This window comes from Pezoporus wallicus, unplaced genomic scaffold, assembly GCF_028554395.1.
Source record: "Pezoporus wallicus isolate ANWC-B61680 ecotype Strahan unplaced genomic scaffold, APGP_CSIRO_Pwel_v1 contig_6658, whole genome shotgun sequence".
NCBI classification, from domain to species: domain Eukaryota; kingdom Metazoa; phylum Chordata; class Aves; order Psittaciformes; family Psittacidae; genus Pezoporus; species Pezoporus wallicus.
Genome location: NW_026642312.1, coordinates 8,814,768 through 8,833,099, shown reverse-complemented (window position 1 = coordinate 8,833,099; position 18,332 = coordinate 8,814,768).

The following is an 18,332-nucleotide window of genomic DNA, read 5'->3' as shown; positions in this document are numbered from 1 at the left end:
ATTCTGTGATTCTATGATCACTCACCCTATGCAACTCAAGGAAGGTCAGTGAAGTCTGTCTGAAATGTCGTAGCCTTCTGTAGAATCATCGTGCCAGTGAATATCTTTCAAACCCAAATAAGTTGTGTTGTGTTTTAGAATAGGAACTCAGAAATACTAATAGTGGCACTGCTTCAGGTTCTGACTTCATTCATATTGTTGTAAATCTTGAATGACAGTATAGCTAGCTGTCAGTAGAAACTTTCATTAGTATAAGTGGGGTTTGGGCTACAGATAAAAATGGATGCATGATAGAACTAGTCATGGTTGCTGCATGGAAACTGCTTTTCAGGCTTAATTTAAATATTACCTTGCAAGTCTGCAGCTGTGAAGCTGCAGAATTTGGTTTTAAGTCTTCAGGAAGATAATGTCAGGAACCTCAATAAGAACAACTATGTTTCTGCTAGAGCACATGAAATATATCAGCCAGAAAAAAAAGGAGTGTCTAAAGGGCTGAATTGCTGAGCAGCCTCCATGTAATCTGTGCTTTTGTTTTCCAGATTGCACAGTGAGCAGGAATACTATGTTCATCAAAAGTATTGCCTTTCCTGAGCTTCCTAGGCATCATATAAAGAAAGGGAGGGGTGGGGGTAGCTAGTGACTATTTTGGATAGAAAGTAGCTATCTTTGATGGATTAGATGGATACTGTAGGCCCCTTTTAAACATTTAAACCAGATTACAGTATTACTTGATCTTATTTCATTTTTTTTTTCTCAGTTGAGACACCCATATTTCTAAAACGAATATATTGCTTATATTACAGCAGAAATTTGTTTGAAGGTCCCTCAGTTTCTTCCTGTATGCAAAGAAAAAGTCTCTCTTGTGCTCCTCTTAACTCCATCAGGGTTTCTCTCAACTCACATATCATCTGTGTTTTTTAGAATGTGAACACAACTTTATTTTCATCTTAGTCTAACAATCTTTCAAGTAAGTATCAGGTTTGTTTTGCCATGCAAGAAGCTGTGGTGCATAAAAGAAGACTGTTTTGGCATTGTTATGACCTAGAAGTCTATTTATTAGCCTTGTTAGCTTACTGTTTTTGTATAGATGCCCTGAGATGCTATCCCTTTCCATAATGGTTGAAATAAAACATAAAAATGTTAGACAGTTGGAAATAAGACACCCTTAAAACTCCCCAACTGTATGACCTGCAGCAGCTATTCAAAATGTCACCAGTAATATTGCTAAAGATGGCAAAATATAACTCCCAAAATAAAATGCTGAGCACCCAATGTCCCATAAGGTGAACCCGCACAACTGTGACAGATGCTCACCAGCTGGAGAACATGATTTTGACATGTATCTGTTGAAAGAAATAAGAATGTGAAGTTTTTTTTCCTAGTGTGATACTAATGAACATGGAGAGTTGAAACAGTTTGTAGAGGGATGGCAAAATTCTGAATTTTGTAGTTTATCTTTTTTTTTTCCTCCAGTTTCAAGGTCATTAAAAGTGATCAGACATTAATATTTTACTGTGCACTAATATACACTATTAAATTACATAAAACAAAATAGTTCTGTTTTATGCTATGTAACAGTTAAGGAAATGGAACAGCAATTATGTTAAATATAATAGCAATCAAAGCAATAAACCTTAGTGTCTTGTGGCAAATATCTTATGAAACAGCCGCACAGAATTCTTTGGACACAGAAAAAGTACATGTGAAATTAAAACTGATTTGGAATCTCAAGTCATTTGACCCAAAGTCTTTATTAACAAAGTGCATTAATAACAATTTCCCTTCAATTGCTAGTTGAGACAGCATTTCAGGACCCCTTTTGCTTTTGTACAGTGTCTCTTGGCTCTACAAGTCCTTTACATCAGGACAGTTCTTTATGACTCTGCGATGCAAGATGCTATGTCAAATGGAAATACCTGTGTTACAATGAGAAGCCTGAAATCTCAAAAAGCAATTTCTTCCTGCAAGAATTTGTATCCTTCAGCTGGTTGCTTAGATTGAATAAATTAATCTTGCTCATAGTTTGGCCATGACTAATAGATACATCATTCTCTTTTTCTTAATGTTATGTATGTATGAGTTTCCCGACCTGTGTTATTCTGTCTAGTTTATGAATTCAGTATATTTTGTAGCCAGCATTAATTTTCTGTAATATGAAATGAGTATAATAAATGGAGAAGCATGGAGACAAATTCTGGTGCTCTTTGAGACTCAGTGTATGATATAATATGATTTAGTTCGGCATTTAAATGTTCTTAAGATGCAATAGCTAACCATATAAACACCGCATAATAGCAATAATATAATGTGTGTTTGTAAATATCTAAGGTGGACTGCTTTAAATTAAACCTCTACAACCAAAGTTTAAATTAGCATGTTTTTTCTTTCAAAATGTATGCACAAATATAGCTAAGGTGTCTTAAATTTAATTAATAATTTATTATGCTGCTCTAGTTAGACTGCATTTCATCATATTCTAATAACCTTTTTTCATACTGAAAGACACAAGTGTTAACAATATTACTGAAATGGAAATGCTTGCCACAAACATCAGTAGGAAGGGGCTTCCTGTATTTTACCCTGAGTTTAGGAGCAAACTGCATTTTCTCAGCCTTTGTCTTCTTATAGATTTTTTTTCTTGGCACTATTTGCATGAATGGATTCATACAAGGCAATTTTATTTTTATCAACTGGTCACTTCAGTGAAAGTTAGATACTAATTTATAGCTAGACTCATCCAGTAGGTTTGTGCTAAAAAACAGCTGAAAGGCACTACTTTTATTTTATTACTACTGTAAAAATATCCAATGTGATTATGTTTAATGCACAAAGTTTTGCTCTTATTTATGATTTTATCACCTTACAAGCTCTTTCTTGTATTTCATAAATGAAGAGTAAATATAATGTATTATGAAGATGAAGAAGACAAAATATATTCCCTTTGCATTCATTAGATATTATTGCATCTGCCTTCTGATTGTTCAACAATCTATCTTAATTAATTACTCTGAGAAAAGATAAAAGTGTTTTGTGACTGCTGAGAGAGGATGGCTGTACTAACCCCCTGTCATTTCAATATCAGCCCATCTACCTTACTTGCATAGCTCTCTGGGATTCCAAATAAGCCAACAGGAATTTATTCCAGACTGTGCTTTTATCTTTCAAAATTGTGTATATTCAAAATGTGCTAAGCTCACTTGCCCAAATGATGTTTGAAAGAGTTAATGACTAATCTCTAGAAATCTCTTTTCTGTCAAGATTGGTTGTTAAATGTAATGCTTACTTTTTTCCTTATTTGCTTCAGTAAAAACACATAAAACCTGACACAAATTCGGAAATGAAAATCTGATTTACATTTTGCTATTCAGAGAATCATAATGTATGTTCTAACCTGGGTCAAAGCAAAGATTCATTTGGGTTGATATTTTGTCCTTGGTAATATCTGCTGGCAGGTGTAGATGTATTTCTGGTGCATGTACATCCTTTGGTATGCTTTTCAAGGTCCTTGCAGGCAGTGATTTAACCTGGAGATTCCCCGGGTTAGTGTAGTTGACACTCCCAGTGGAGCTGTATTTGGGCATTTGGTTAATTTTTTATAGAGTTGATCCTCACTATTTCCTGCAGCAATAGGTTTCTCTGTTAAAAGGTGCTGCATACTGCACCAGTACAATACTGATTCATTCAAAAGGATACAGATAATTTATGTTTGCTCACCACCCCTTCACCGACTTTTCTGCAGATATGAAGTGGTGCTACCAAATACAATGGCATTTCAAGGAATTTGGGACAGTCTTTCCTGTGTGGTAGTAGATTGTATCCCCTGACAGCATGTATGGTTAACATATGTTTAGTATGCACTCTTTTTTTTTGCCGCGTTTCTCTATGCAAAAAACAAGTTTCATTTTATTGCCTTGTCATTCTGTAACATGAGATGTTCTGTAGTACATCATTGTTGAAATTTGTTTTTGAAAGTCTTGAACTATGTTATGCCAGCAGCAAATTTTGTTACCTTTTCCAAACAGTTTATGGTTTTTTTGAACACTGTGTCAGCACAAATGATTATGAAGAGTCCTGGTAACCACCATCCATTATGGAAGCTGATTATTCCAACCATTTGTTTTCTGACTTTTGACCAATTTTTAACCTGTGAAACATGCTTTTGCATTCCATCAAAAGGAGAAAGTCAGACTCTACTCAAAAGTACACAGGGTAAGAGATGGCAAACCCAATTTGCAACAGGGGAAAAGCTAATAGAATGTTAGGAAATGAAATTTCAAAGTGAGGGTAGTCTCACACTTGAACAGGTTGCATAGAGAAGCTCTGAAGAAATCAACCTGCTCTTAAACTGGCCTGACTTTGATCAGGGTTTTAGACTAGAAGGTTTCAAGAAGCATCTTCCAAAACAAATAATGTTTTGATTCTCTACCTACATGAAAGGAAGCTGTGGTATGACAACTTCCTTGGGTACTTCTGTAGAAAAATCTGTACAAATAGCAGATTCAGCTCTCTGTTTTGGCTTTGTCTTCTTTGCACTCTCATTTTGATTTCCGATATATTCACTAACTCTCTTACAAAATTTCACTTTCCGGTGTAGTACTGAAAATTTTTGTATCTCTGAAAAGTTACTTCACAAAATGTTTGTGGCTTTCTTTATTATCTTTTTACATTTCAATTTAAAGTCTGAAGGTCTTTTTTAAGAAAAATCTATAATCACACACAATTTCTGTTTTCTGAAAGGTTTTTTTTTTTCAACTGTTTTTCTTGTATTCTTTAGCTACTGTGTTTTTTTGAGATGCAGGGTTTTTATATGGATGACCTACATTTATTCTGAGCATCCTAGACAGGCTTTCCAAATAGTTCTTGTACCACCTGAAATTTATTTTGTATTAGTGTTTTATTTTTTTTCTGGTTTTCTTAAATATTTTTGCTAAATAAATAGCAATAGGCAAAATAGAGCCCTTTTCCTTTTTCAGAGGATTGAAAGGAAATCTCATACTAAAGACGATCTAAAATACAGCGTACTCATTGGTTGTTGCATCTTAAACTAGACATTAAGACTAATCCAAGATTCAAAAATTTTTCTTTTTTTCAGTGTACTGGGAGAGAGGAGTGGGAAGATCACAGAAAGAGGGAGAGATGTCAGGCATCTTTGAGCATTTTTATTTTTAAAGAAGCAATCCTGAAAATCCCTGAAAATATATGCTTTGCATAATTGGCACAATTTGACTAATGTGACATTTAGTCTACACAGAGACACCTGAAGCTTTTCCCTAGTACTGTTCATTATCCTTCTAATCTCTCAAATTCTCATAGCTGTTTCCTTCAATCCTGGAATAATGGTCACCCTTATGTGATAATGACTTTAACTTAGATGTGAAGTCAGCTTTTCATTTCATCATCCTTACAACATTAGTCTTTCTAAAAGGCTAATTCAGAGCCATAGTGGTTTATATTTTACACAACTTAATTCCATACTTTAATTAATTAATTAACACTGTGGAAAACAGAACTTTGTGGAAAACAGACTCCTGACATTCACTTTATTGTACAGTTTTATTATGAGACTAAGCACACAACAAGTATGCTTTATATAGCTTTGGATTTCAGAAAGCAACATAGGAAATGGCGCCTAATAATTTTCAATAGGTTGCCTGTTTAATTTACACTTATGACTGACTGTGGTTTGTCTTAACTGGCATCAGTTAAAAGGAAGCAAAACCAGGTGAAACAATGAGGACATTTCCACATTAATATCCTGGTATTAAACCTATACTTATGCAATCACTGTATTTTCATTCTGACATGAACTTATTTATTCTCAAACTCAGGAATCTGGTAATGAATTACGTTAATGTAGAACACAAAATGAGGAGGGCAATTCTACCATCATAAATCTGAAATAGGTTTCTGCTGTATTTTCAAGATATCACATTTCTAAACAGAACAGAATATATCATAAATATGTACAAGCTGTCTTTCTATAAATTATTCTAAGCACTTAAAATTCTGTAGTGCTAAAGTGGATACAGGGGAAAGGTCTTGAAGGATCAGTGATTCATTGGTAGTAAAAAATGTAAGAGGGTAAAAAAATGTCCATGTGCTCCTGTTAAATTAGTCTTGGAGATAACGATAAGGCCTGATGTATTGAATCTGCATTTAATTCACTGTTTTGTGGGAAACCTTTCATTTCCAAAGAAGTACTCTATATAGAGCAGGAGTAAGTGACCTGTAAGCAAGGGGAAATAAAGACTGAAGGAAGCCCTGCTCTCAGTCTCATTAGCCAGTCCTTTATAAGTGACTAATGATTTGAAGGAAACTCAGTAATTTTAGGAGGATTATTGCCCAGTATTACTAGAGACTATGTATTCAGGCTGTTTCATTTTGATGACCAAACTCATCACCCACTCTAAGCTAAGCAAGTCCTTTCAGTGTCATCTACAGATTTGTTGTAGACTAGGCTAGAGAAACAGGAAAGACCTTCAATGTACACAACTGAATCACAGTTTAGATGTTGCCTAAACTGCCTATCCTATAATAGTACGAGTTCTGGACTTCTGTGGAGCTGGATAGTCATACAATTTCAAACAAGGTAAGAGACTGGAAGCGTGTTACTGCATAGCACCCACCAGGTATGGAGAGCATCTCTTTCTTCTATCTCCACTAGTACTTCCTGGAGGAACAGATGGGTTGGTCATTAGGGCATAGCCCCTAGTTTTGAAAGAGTCGTGCCATTTTAACTAAGATCTGACCTTATCTGAAATATCATAGAAAAGAAGACATAACATGCAAAGAAGTTCTAGTGACCTTCCAGCTGGGACTTGCTGACAAGATAAATACATTACCATCTAGTGTGACATGTAGTTTGCATTTACAGATGCAGTAACGTCCACAACATCTCTCTTGTTAAGACTAAGACTATATCAGGCCCTGCTCATCCTCAACAGACATACAGTTTCAAAAGATGAGGCAAAAAATAAAGTTCACTTTTAAGTGCCAACTAGTTTCTCTAATAAGACAATTTCAAACCAAAAAGTCTGATTTTTTCCCTCATTACTCCAATATCACTCTGGGGTAGACTTTGAGTTCTGAAGAGCTATTATTGATTCACATAGCAGCATAAATGAAGAAAAGATAGGCTAGATAGTTCTTTGCCAATGTCAGATAACATTTGAGCACTGCCACCAACTAATACGTGCTCACAAAAAGATTCAGGCTGCTGGGATAATAGATAATTACAGCCACAATTGTCCAAGCAGAGAAACATCCAAATCTCCTGTAGGAAACTGTGAATATGTTGGGACCCACGAGTACAAAATTAACTGCCTGGCTTCAATAAATATGGAAAGAAAACTTCTTAAAAGTTTAGTATGTCATTAGCGTGGGATCTATTGAAGGATTTTTTCCTTCTACTTTCTCCAAAGCACACCTATTTAAGACTCAGAACAATCCAGGGGACTGCTGCTGCAGTGTGTGGGTAGAGTTCAAAATGCAAAAGCTCTCTTAATTTCACAATGGAAGTAGAAAATAGAATTTCTGATGATTTTTCAGCCGTGGCACTTTCTTTAGGACAATGTATAAAGGTGAAAATATTACTTCAGCAGCTTTCCTTTTTTTTTTCCTTTTTAAATAGCCATGAAAAAGAATAATGATGGCTTCTACTTTCAAGGTGAATTGCATATAATCTCTTTGTTTTGTATTATAGCTCAGATAGATCTGTTCATTATTTTAGTCTTCCTCAGGGTTCCTGAATTAATGTTTAATGTTGTCAAAAGAACAGCAAAAAGAGGGACAAAAATGTAAGAAGGAGGTATAGAATCATAGAATAGAACATCCTGAGTCAGAAGGCACCTACAAGGATCACTGAGTCCAGCAGACTCCACACAGCACAACCAAAAAGTTAAACTATATATCTTTGAGCATTGTCCAAATGCTTCTGGACCACTAGCAGGCTTGGGGCCATGACCACTTCCTTGGGGATTTTGCTTCAGACTGTGTCACGGGCCTTGCTAAAGTCAGAGTAAACTGCTCTCCCATTGTCCTGCTAAGACAAGCATCATCATGCCAGCCCATACCTTATTACCGGTAAGCCTGAATTAATCCCTTTTCACCCTCCAAACCTGGATTAAAGATCCTTCAAATAACCCTGATAACTTGTGAGCAAAATACCTTTCCACCATTGAGAAAAGTGAAACCTGTCAGGCCTCAGCAGGCCTGATGTCAAATAGATCATCCCATGATTGAAACCACTAAAATTCTGCTGGGGACATGAGTCTTGGAGCTAAGTACTAATAAGCTAGATCTGCCTCTTTTCTTTTGATGTCACTACCTACAGCTGGCAGGATAGAGGAGAATAGTAGTGCTATTACCTTAGCAGTATTAGAGCGGATTGGTTTTAATTAGTCTGAATAGTCAAAAGGAAAATAACATCGCTTACAGGTAGCAAAGAAAATGAGATAGCAAAATATAGCTGTGTATCTGTGTAGGCTTGATGCGTAAGCTACTTCACCCATCCAGGTCCAATCTAAACTCCTGAGATAAGTGCTTAATTTGGGAGGGATGCATCTGAACCAGAAAGCTTCTGCTTTTATAACATTATTTGAGATCAATATGTCCACTTGTAACATGCTTATAAATCACTTTTGAAAAAGAAAATCTAAGTGCTAAAGACTCATCTGAACTTCTTTCAAAGTATCTTTTCAATATTCTGTGATAAATTTTAAAGGAACTTATAAAACTTTTACCAGAAAAGAAGTTCTTTCATTTCAAAACAATAATCTTGTTCAAAGTTACTCTACAGTAGTTGCCAATCTATTTGTATTAAAGGAGATTATTTTGATGTAAAAGTATATTTTCTATAGGGAACAGGTATCAAAAGAAACTGCTATAAAGTAATTGAGCTTAATACAGAGATGAAGTCATCTTTACTGTGAAAATATATTGCAAAATTATATACTAAAAAAGATCAGCGCAAAGTTAATTCAAGTGCATTGCATTTCTATAGTTTCTGGTTTGATTGTTTTGGGGGAGGGGATTGGTTGTGGGTTTTGGATTTTTTGTTTTTTTTTTTCTTGTTACAATGTTTGGTTTTTTTTTAGTTTTTATTAACATGTAAGACAACAAGAGTGTGTTAGATTGTTTTAGAGACAGACATCCTGCAATGACTACCTGGGCAAAATTATGTGACCCTGCAATAATATCTGTGAAATAGATGTCTCTGCTGAATGCTTGGTGGTATGGATGCAGTGTGCATCTCTGAGTGGGAGCTGGTTGTGCAGAGATCATCAGGACTTTTTCAGTCTGAACCTGTGAGCTGTATGTATAAGAATCTGCAAATTCTGTCCTCTCTATGACTGGAAAACAATGCTTTTGTACTGTCTTACCAGAGTTGTTTTGTGACGATACCAGCACAGATCAGACTTACAATAACCTTTCAAGTTTGCAACAGAGAAAAATTGAAATAACAGTCGAAAAAATACTCTGAAGGTGGTTGAGAGATACTTATAAAGTGATTTATTAATTTTCTCTGCAGTAAACAAAGAAATGAAGACTTTAGCTAAATATTATTTTTGTCCCCCAAATCATAAATTCTCCACATTTTCATTAAAAAGAGAACTAGGAAGTGCCCAGTGATCCAGGATCTTTTTTAACAACACATGACACTATCAGAATGAGGGAAATGGCTTATGGCTTATTTCCCTAAATGAAAAATCCTCCAGGACAGAGCTGGAGGAACTGATTTTAGCATTTGTTTAAAAAATCACTACTTTTTAATAGTGCCCTGTCTCTTAGACTCTCTCTCCTCCATAAGGACATAAGGACCATAAGGACAGTTGATGCACATTTCAAACATGGCTCCTTCAACACTGGAATAGACAGGAATGCTCTTGAACAAATTGCCAGGAATGATGTACACAGGAGTATATGCAGTAAATAGTATCAGCTTCACTGCCCCTTCTGCCCCACAGTGCAGGTTCCTCCCTAGAGAGAGAACCATGGGACATCCTGATAAGGATTCATTCCCAAGTGTAAGTACTCTTTGTGTAAAAGTACTCAAATTGCCGTAAAACAGATATAGCATTGTGATTGTTATTGTCATTTTATTATGTTATTGTGATTGTATGATTGTAATTATGATTTTACAGCAGTTTACACTGCAGTGCAATACTGATTAAGAGGTAAATTATTTTTTCTTTGGTTTAGAAAAGGTATTGATTTTCAAATAATCTAAGCATAGAGATAACCTTTCTCTACGTGTGTACATATGTATACCCATAGAATAATGGTTACTGTGTTTGCGTATTGCTATCATTGCTATTTCTTTGTCTTCTGTCTAAAAAATACAAAGGGAAGAAGATCTGTTGCTTCTGTAGAAAATGCCTCTCATTCTCCTGAAAGAGATAAAAGTATGAGTGGGAGAAGTATTTTCTGTTTCATAGACAAAAAAGATTTCATAGAGAAAGAAGAAACAGGCACCCAGATCTAACAGGACCCCTTGGTAAAGGTTCAAAGGGCAAAAAGAAAAAAAACTGAGGAGTCCTCCATTGCTCTCAAAGAAGAGGACTGAGAAAGGAATAGCTTGACTTATTTTCTCCTATTCCCACAAAGTATGTAGTAAATTGACCTTTCCCAACCTTGTCAGCACTGGAGGCGAAGGGGTCTGCTGTATGAGCTTTTACATGTCATATGTCAAAACCTTGAAGCTGTTAGGCGAAAAGCATCCTAAAAAGGCAACAAAGAGGCCAACATCTGAAGCTCTGGTCAGGAATGCCTGTGCCAGTTCTGACATGAAGATCTCCATAAGTGTAGGGTGGAAGAAAAAGAGGATTCAGTAAGACAAAGTATTAAAGGTCAGTAACTTCCCCTGAAGAGTGCTCAGTATCAGATTCCTCCTTTGCCTTTTTCCCTTCATTCATTCAAGAGTCACTGAATCTCAGTCCTTCTCATGATGCAATCATCTGTCTTTGTAAAGAAAAAAATAAATGCTTTGAAAGAACAGGTGTCTTCTGATATAAACTGGGGGGAAGGAACAGGAAGATGCCTACCTCCTTTTGAACCATGATATCTCTGGACATATAAAGTCAGGATCTACAAGTATATCAAACATGAAGCGGATACGCTCTGCAGGCTGTTGAGCAAGAACAAGGCTCCAAAACAAGACATTTCTTAACGGAAGTTGGGAAAGGACTTTCCTAACTGGGCATAAGCTCAGTGTTTCTGAAGGTATTCTAAGAAACTGTAATTGTTTCAGTGTGGGATACCAATGAGCTAAAGAACTTCAAAAGAAGGCTCTAAGAATGTCTGGCTGAGTCAGACCAAAAGCCTTTCATTTTATATATATATAAATATAATGAAATATATATAATATATATATTTATGTATATTATTATATATTATATTATATATATATATTATATATGGCCTAAAATGAATGCTTAATACAAAAATGGGGCAAGTAGACAACCATATGTCCCTGGAGTATCCTCAAAAGTCAATTCCAAGTCAAGGATAAATGTGAAAGGACTTTTACAGACAGAATTATGTTTCTGTATTTTATAGCTTTTAAAATATTTTTTTGTCAGTGTTCATATTCCTTTGCTGAATAACTGAATGTCTGTATTATAATAGTTTGGTTTTAACATATGTAGAAATTAAGATCTTTTATTTATAGTTTTCTTGGACCTGTGGCAGTCAGAACCTGAAAGTGATGTATCAGGAGCTAAGTTTCCTGGTTTTCTTTCATTGCTAATTACAGAGATATATTCTCAAATATGGGTAGGTTTATTTTAAAATGATTGCATTGGGGTCTAAGAATGTTTCATTGTAGCTAGTCAATTTTTTGGCCTTTTTTTGTAAGGTAATAAATCTTTTCCAGTAATATAATTTTTTAAGCCCCAAAACCTGAGATGGAATTTTATTTGTAGATGCAGCATATTATGTGGATGCATTTTATAAAATACTTATTTTCATTCCTTAACAAAAGCTCTGACACATGTTTGATGATGCGTTTGTTCAGCAGCTTGGACTGTAATTTATATTTCCAGAAGTTGTTTCTTGAAGGGACTGTTTTGTAGATTTGCAATCCATGTTGCTGTAGATTAACCCAGGATTCCCATGACTTTAGTGTCACATTGAGACTGTAGATATAGATGGACAGGTGTTCATATCATTAGCTGCGCCCCACTAGTTATTTGGGAGATTGCAAGTAAGTGATGTGTGGGAACTGTGCATTCTTACACTGATCATCTGAGCAATAAATCTTTGATATAAGACTCAGCAAGTGTTTTACATCTATGATACATCTGGAGACAGAGGCTTCAATTTTGTCTTCTCAGCATTTCCAACTGCTGGTTCTTGCTCACAAGCAATGCAGGTACCACAGTAAGGAGCAGGAATCCTGGGCTCAGAAATGGAAGTTATTTCATATTTTCATCTACATCTGTTCCTCATAAAGCCAATTCAGACTATTTCACTAAAAAGGGTTAAATGAATAGATTCTCAGCATCAGATGAGCTGATAGGTAGTAACAAAGGACCATAACTGCAGGCATACAGTGAAACCCTGAAAATCTTATTTCAGATTGATTAAAAAAAAGTTGGTATAATTATAAATGATATTCCAACAACAAAGAATAAAAAGGCCTGGTCACTTGAAACTGAGCGAAAAGGCAAAACAGAAAACCACAGATTCCCAGTCCTGTATTGATTTCAGTGCCAAAAAAGAAGGCAATGAGAAAATCAAGATATATCTTAAGCTTCTTTCAAAAAATATTTTTCTTGTATAGTCATGTTATATATATATATATTAAACCGTAATGTCAGCTGTTCCACCCAGCTATTAAACTGAGCATGACAGAGATTATAATATGCATATGTGCTCTATATAGTTGTTGTTTTTCATAAAACAAAGCCAAACAAGAAGTCCTGTCTAGAATGTATTCGGCAATCCCATCAAATGGTTCTGACAGATTATAGCATTTAGAAATTTAGAAGATGTTGCAAGGCTTCACACTAAAAAGAAGAACTCCAGGCAGAAAGAAGAGACTATTGTGATCTGTTTACTAGCTGATTAAAAATAAGAGGTGTTATTAGGAATGAAAAAAGCCCTGCTGTACACTTACCATCAGCAACATTTTCTATCCCAACCTTTTCCATATATGAAGAATGAGAGGAAGGGAGGAAGAACAGAAGCATGTCTGGAACATGCCTATCATGATTTGAGCATTTAAGAGGAAATCAAAACAGGAACATAAAGACAGTAAAGCTGATGAACTTTTAGGAGGAAGCACTGGCCTGTTTAGCAAGTTTTAATAGGATATTTCAGGAAATAGACAAGGAATCTGGACAGTTATGTCATGAAAAAAATCACTAAATGGCTACTACACTCATAACACCTGGACCTGATCGTTGATGGGCTAGAGAAGAAAACAGTTATCCTAGGAGATCTGTTGCATCAGCATGAAATACAGCTGTTCTCTGTTTTCCTTATCTTATACCATATAATACCAAGGCTGAAAGAGCAGAGTCTAGGCTCTACGTTTCTTTAGTTTTCTGCTTTCCTCTTTACTGCAGTGATATTAAGGATTTCAAGTGAAGTTTATGTAAAGCCTCCAACAACTTGTAAAAAGGGACTTTTGAGGGTTATCAAACAGAACTAGAATGGGGTAGAGTCAGATGATAGAAAAGAGAAGATGGTCAACACAATGGGCAGTAGAGCTGTGAAACTCATTGCCAGAAAATGTTGTATTGTAGGTGGTGAAAAATTACCTGGACCCAGAAGTTACTGGACAAAAGCATGAAAGTTAAGGCCATTTAAGTTACTAACTATGAATTGATACCGGGTATTTCATAGAAATACTAAATATACATTCTACTGAATAAAGGTACTCTGTAGAAACTACCTGGAGCCTGGCAGAGCGCATGAATAAATGGGAAATGTCCTTCACTAGTTCTGGTTTTATTATCTTTTAATCATGTACATGTGACCAGTGTTTGAGACAGAATACCAGGCTAGCTAGGCCTTTGTCTGATTAAGTACATCTTACCTTCTTTGGATTTTAACACACCAAATTAGATCTGTGGGTGAGCATATAAAGATCTGTGGATGAGCATATAAAGATCTGTGGCTGCCTGCAAAATTCTGCACAGATGATGATACAAGGCTTTTGTAGGCTCAAGTGAAATAAGGGGGACCCAAGCCCTTATATTTGCAGCTTAGCTCTGAAGTTTTTCAAGGTGGTGTTTTGTTTGGCTTGGTTAGGTTTGGTTTGGTTTGATTTAGTTTGGTTTGTTTTTTTTCCAGAGGGGTGCTGCTTGTGAATTATGAGGAATAGGATGACAGCATGATCTTGTTGGCAACTTGCAGTTATTTTGTGTTTACTATAAAACTTGTAAAATACATAAAAATGAAAGAAGCTACTCATCAAGTATTCACAGAATACAGTATGGCCTGTGGGAGAGTTACATTTAGAATCATACAATCATAGGATAGTTAGGGTTGGAAAGGACCTTAAGATCATCAGGTTCCACCCCCCCTGCCATGGGCAGGGACACCTCACACTAAACCATATCACCCAAGGCCTCATCCAACCTGGTCTTGAACACTGCCAGGGATGGAGCATTCTCAGCTTCCTTAGGCAACCCATTCCAGTGCCTCACCACCCTAACAGGAAAGAATTTCCTTCTTATATCCAGTCTAAACTTCCCCTGTTTAAGTTTTAACCCATGACCCCTTGTCCTATCACTACAGTCCCTAATGAAGAGTCCCTCCCCAGCATCCCTATAGGCCCCCTTCAGATACTGGAAGGCTGCTATGAGGTCTCCACACAGCCTTCTCTTCTCCAGGCTGAACAGCCCCAACTTCCTCAGCCTGTCTTCATACAGGAGGTGCTCCAGTGCCCTGATCATCCTCGTGGCCCTTCTCTGGACTTGTTGCAACATTTCCATGTTCTTTTTATGCTGAGGATGCCAGAACTGCACACAATACTCCAGGTAAGGTTTCACAAGAGCAGGGTAGAGGGGCAGGATCACCTCCTTCGACCTGCTGGTCACACTTCTTTTGATGCAGCCCAGGATACAGTTGGCTTTCTGGGCTGCGAGCACACAGTGGCTGCTCATGTTCATTTTCTCATCAACCAACACTCCCAAGTCCTTCTCCACAGGGATGCTCTGAATCTCTTCTCTTCCCAACCTGTAGCTGTGCCTGAGGTACGTGAATTTACATTTGTATGTCCACTTTTGGAAAGTATTAATAACACTTCAGAGATGTGTATGCTAGCTCAGTAAGAATTGTTGAGGCGGGAGTCGTGGACAACGCAGAGACAATCAATGTGATGAAGCGATTGCCATTTATTGAGCATCAGACATGATCTTTTATACACAAATCCACACATTGATTACACGCTGATTGGTTAACATGCCTTGCCAACAAGCTTCTGATTGGGTTTTACACAAAATTGCTTAATACAAGTTACAACAGCTACCTATGTTTAGCACTAACCTCAACATTCATACACTGCAGTTTTACATCCTGTTTTTTGTTCTTAACATCGCTAACATTGCAATTTCATCGCTAACATTGCAATTTCATTTCCTCCCCTGCTATCTCTGGCTAACCTCCCCTCTCCCCTAATGTTTTTCCACTTACAGAGAAGCTCTACTTATGCTAACTGAAGCTCTACTTATGCTAACTGAGAAGCCCGACTCATGCTAACTGAATCCATACAACAAAGAATGACTAAAAGGTCTGCAGTATTGTTAGTTGTCTGTAAAATGTGGGAGCATCTCATGTATAAGTAGAAGTAGGAAGTGTCAACAGAGGATATTGATTAAAACACTTGGCTGGGTTGAATAAACCCCGATAGCATGTGTCTGCTGCCCTGATCCATGAAGATTGCTCAGGACTGGGGGCAGAGAAAAAATGTAGATCATTTTATCAGTATGAAAGGTCATGAATGTGATGCAGCAAAAACATATTTTCAGAAACAAGGAGTTTGAATGACTAGGAGAGCAACCAGAGATGGGGGAACTCAGAGGATGACACAGACACTTAAAAAGACTCTTTGCAGATGTACTTATAAATGTAAGATTACTGACAAAAGTAGGACAGAGTGCTTTCAGAAAATCAGAACAGACACAAGGCAATTATGTCTGTGATTTTGAATCCCTATGAACATGAACACAGCCGTGAAAGGCAGCCTCCAGTTGATACCATGTAACATCACAGCACTGCAGTCTTTGCTAGTGAACTTGTTAGATGCAAAAGGTTCCACTTCATAAAGAAATAGATATATATTCTTTTCTTCAAAATCCTGACTTCATGCAGAAGTGAAGAATGTAAGTCCAGTGTTTCTAGTCGCACACTGAATTTTATCGACAGCGTAGTGGATTTTCCTGTCAGCAGAGAGCAAGCAGATTCCAAAGACCATATATTTAAGGAAAAAGGCAAAGACATCCAAAGCTTTATAATAACACTCCCACTCAGGAAGCTAATGACTTCACCTACGTGGGTACTGTGGGCTTCTAAGGAGCAGAAGCAGAGGGAGAACTGCAGATGCTTCACTGTACGTCCATGGACCTTGCATTATGGAGGGTTGATGAGAGAGAGAGTAAACCGGTTATGTCTTTTCTCAATCCTAATAGGAACGCATCAACTGTTCATGTATGGGTCCAAAGAGAGAGGAAAAGGACACATTAGTGATGTGATCTTCCACAGGGTCTGTTGCTCAGAGGCTGGCTGTGCTTCAATCTGATTGTGGGAAGGGTTTTGCCTTTGCCTTCTTTCCTTCACTTACTAAACTGCCTTTGTTTTGGTCCACAAATTTTCTTGCTTTTTCTCTTCCTCTTCTCTCCTCTGTCCTGCTGAAGGGAACAGGATAGTAAGGAAGTAGCTGTGTGGGTGCCTAGTTGCTGACTGGGGTCAACCCACTGTGATATTGCAAAGTTACTTAGTATTATATGAATGAGCGCTGTAGCTAAATATATCTCTATGGCTATATATATTCAGGTAGAGACAGTATTCATGCCACAGATAATGCCAAGACTGTTAGATTTTAGCTTATTCTGTAATAGTTCCTGGCTGTTTTATTCTTAACACCCATCAAGGTTCATTTAAGTATCTTAAATTATTAAAATTAGTTTTAGACTGGAGTTAACACACCTTGAGACACATTAACAAAAATCACCCAGGATTTACAGTAATTCTTATGCTGATTAAGATAAAGCGAATTTTGTCCTATCTGGGAAATACAATGTTTTTCCCCTCTTACCCCAGTCTAAGCATTTTTCTGTTCTCTTCCTTCAATAAGGCTAAAATATGTGGATTTAAACAGGAAAAGCTCCCACTGACTTAATTTTTTGTAAATACAATCACAAGTAATGAAGTACAGCCTTAGCAGTGCTATAGAGGTGCTGTTTTAAAGAAAGTCTATTAGTGCAGAATTTCCAGGGTACAGTCTTCTGCTAGAATTATTAGAATTATCTAGTTCTTTTATGAATAATTTACCTGAAAACTTGAATTTACAAGTTAATATGTTTACATATCTCTGTCCAAAGAAGAGACTGCATCTTAGCAATTTTTAGTACAGTCCTTTATGTTCCTTTTTCCCCTGCTTTAAAAGGAACAGAAGAGTGAATTTCTGTCACTGTCGTCTTCAAAATGCAACCAAAGAACGTAGCTGGGATTTTGGGTTTGAATCAGTGTAAGAAATAGCAGGGAATACTTAATTGCTTCTTTATCCATGAAAACAATGATATTACTTATTTTTCCCTTAATAAATTCAGTTCCTCCTCTCTGTGACTGTATTTTTGCCAGTCCAAAGGATTTACCTAAAAAAATGGAAGTTTTAACATAGCACAGTGTATTACAGAACCTCCATATACTCTTTTTAGGTCTAGTGCACTTGTATCAATGCAGTGAACTGATATGAAATATACCAGTTACTCAGCTATCTCTTAGTGATTTTTGAAGGTTTTTTGAACTCAAGAATATTGTGTTGTCTGGCATACATGCAGTTCAAAGACGAAACATGTTCTTTTTTGCGTTAAAGGTTATATAATGAAGTGATAATTATTCTCTTTTCATCCACACTTCTAAGCAGCCTTTGCAAACATTAAACAGCCTGGGAAAGTAATTAAACATTCTCTCTTCAATCCGTGGGCTTGTCAAGTTGTATGGCAAGAGATGAGGAAGGCTCATAAACAAAGGATGAAATAATCTCTCATTACAATTTTTAAACAGCCAAAACACTCCTAAAATAAATACAAAAAAATTGTAAAAAAAATAAGAAAACCCCTCCAATGTTACCTGTAAGTTTATACAGTGCTAAATGTTGGTTT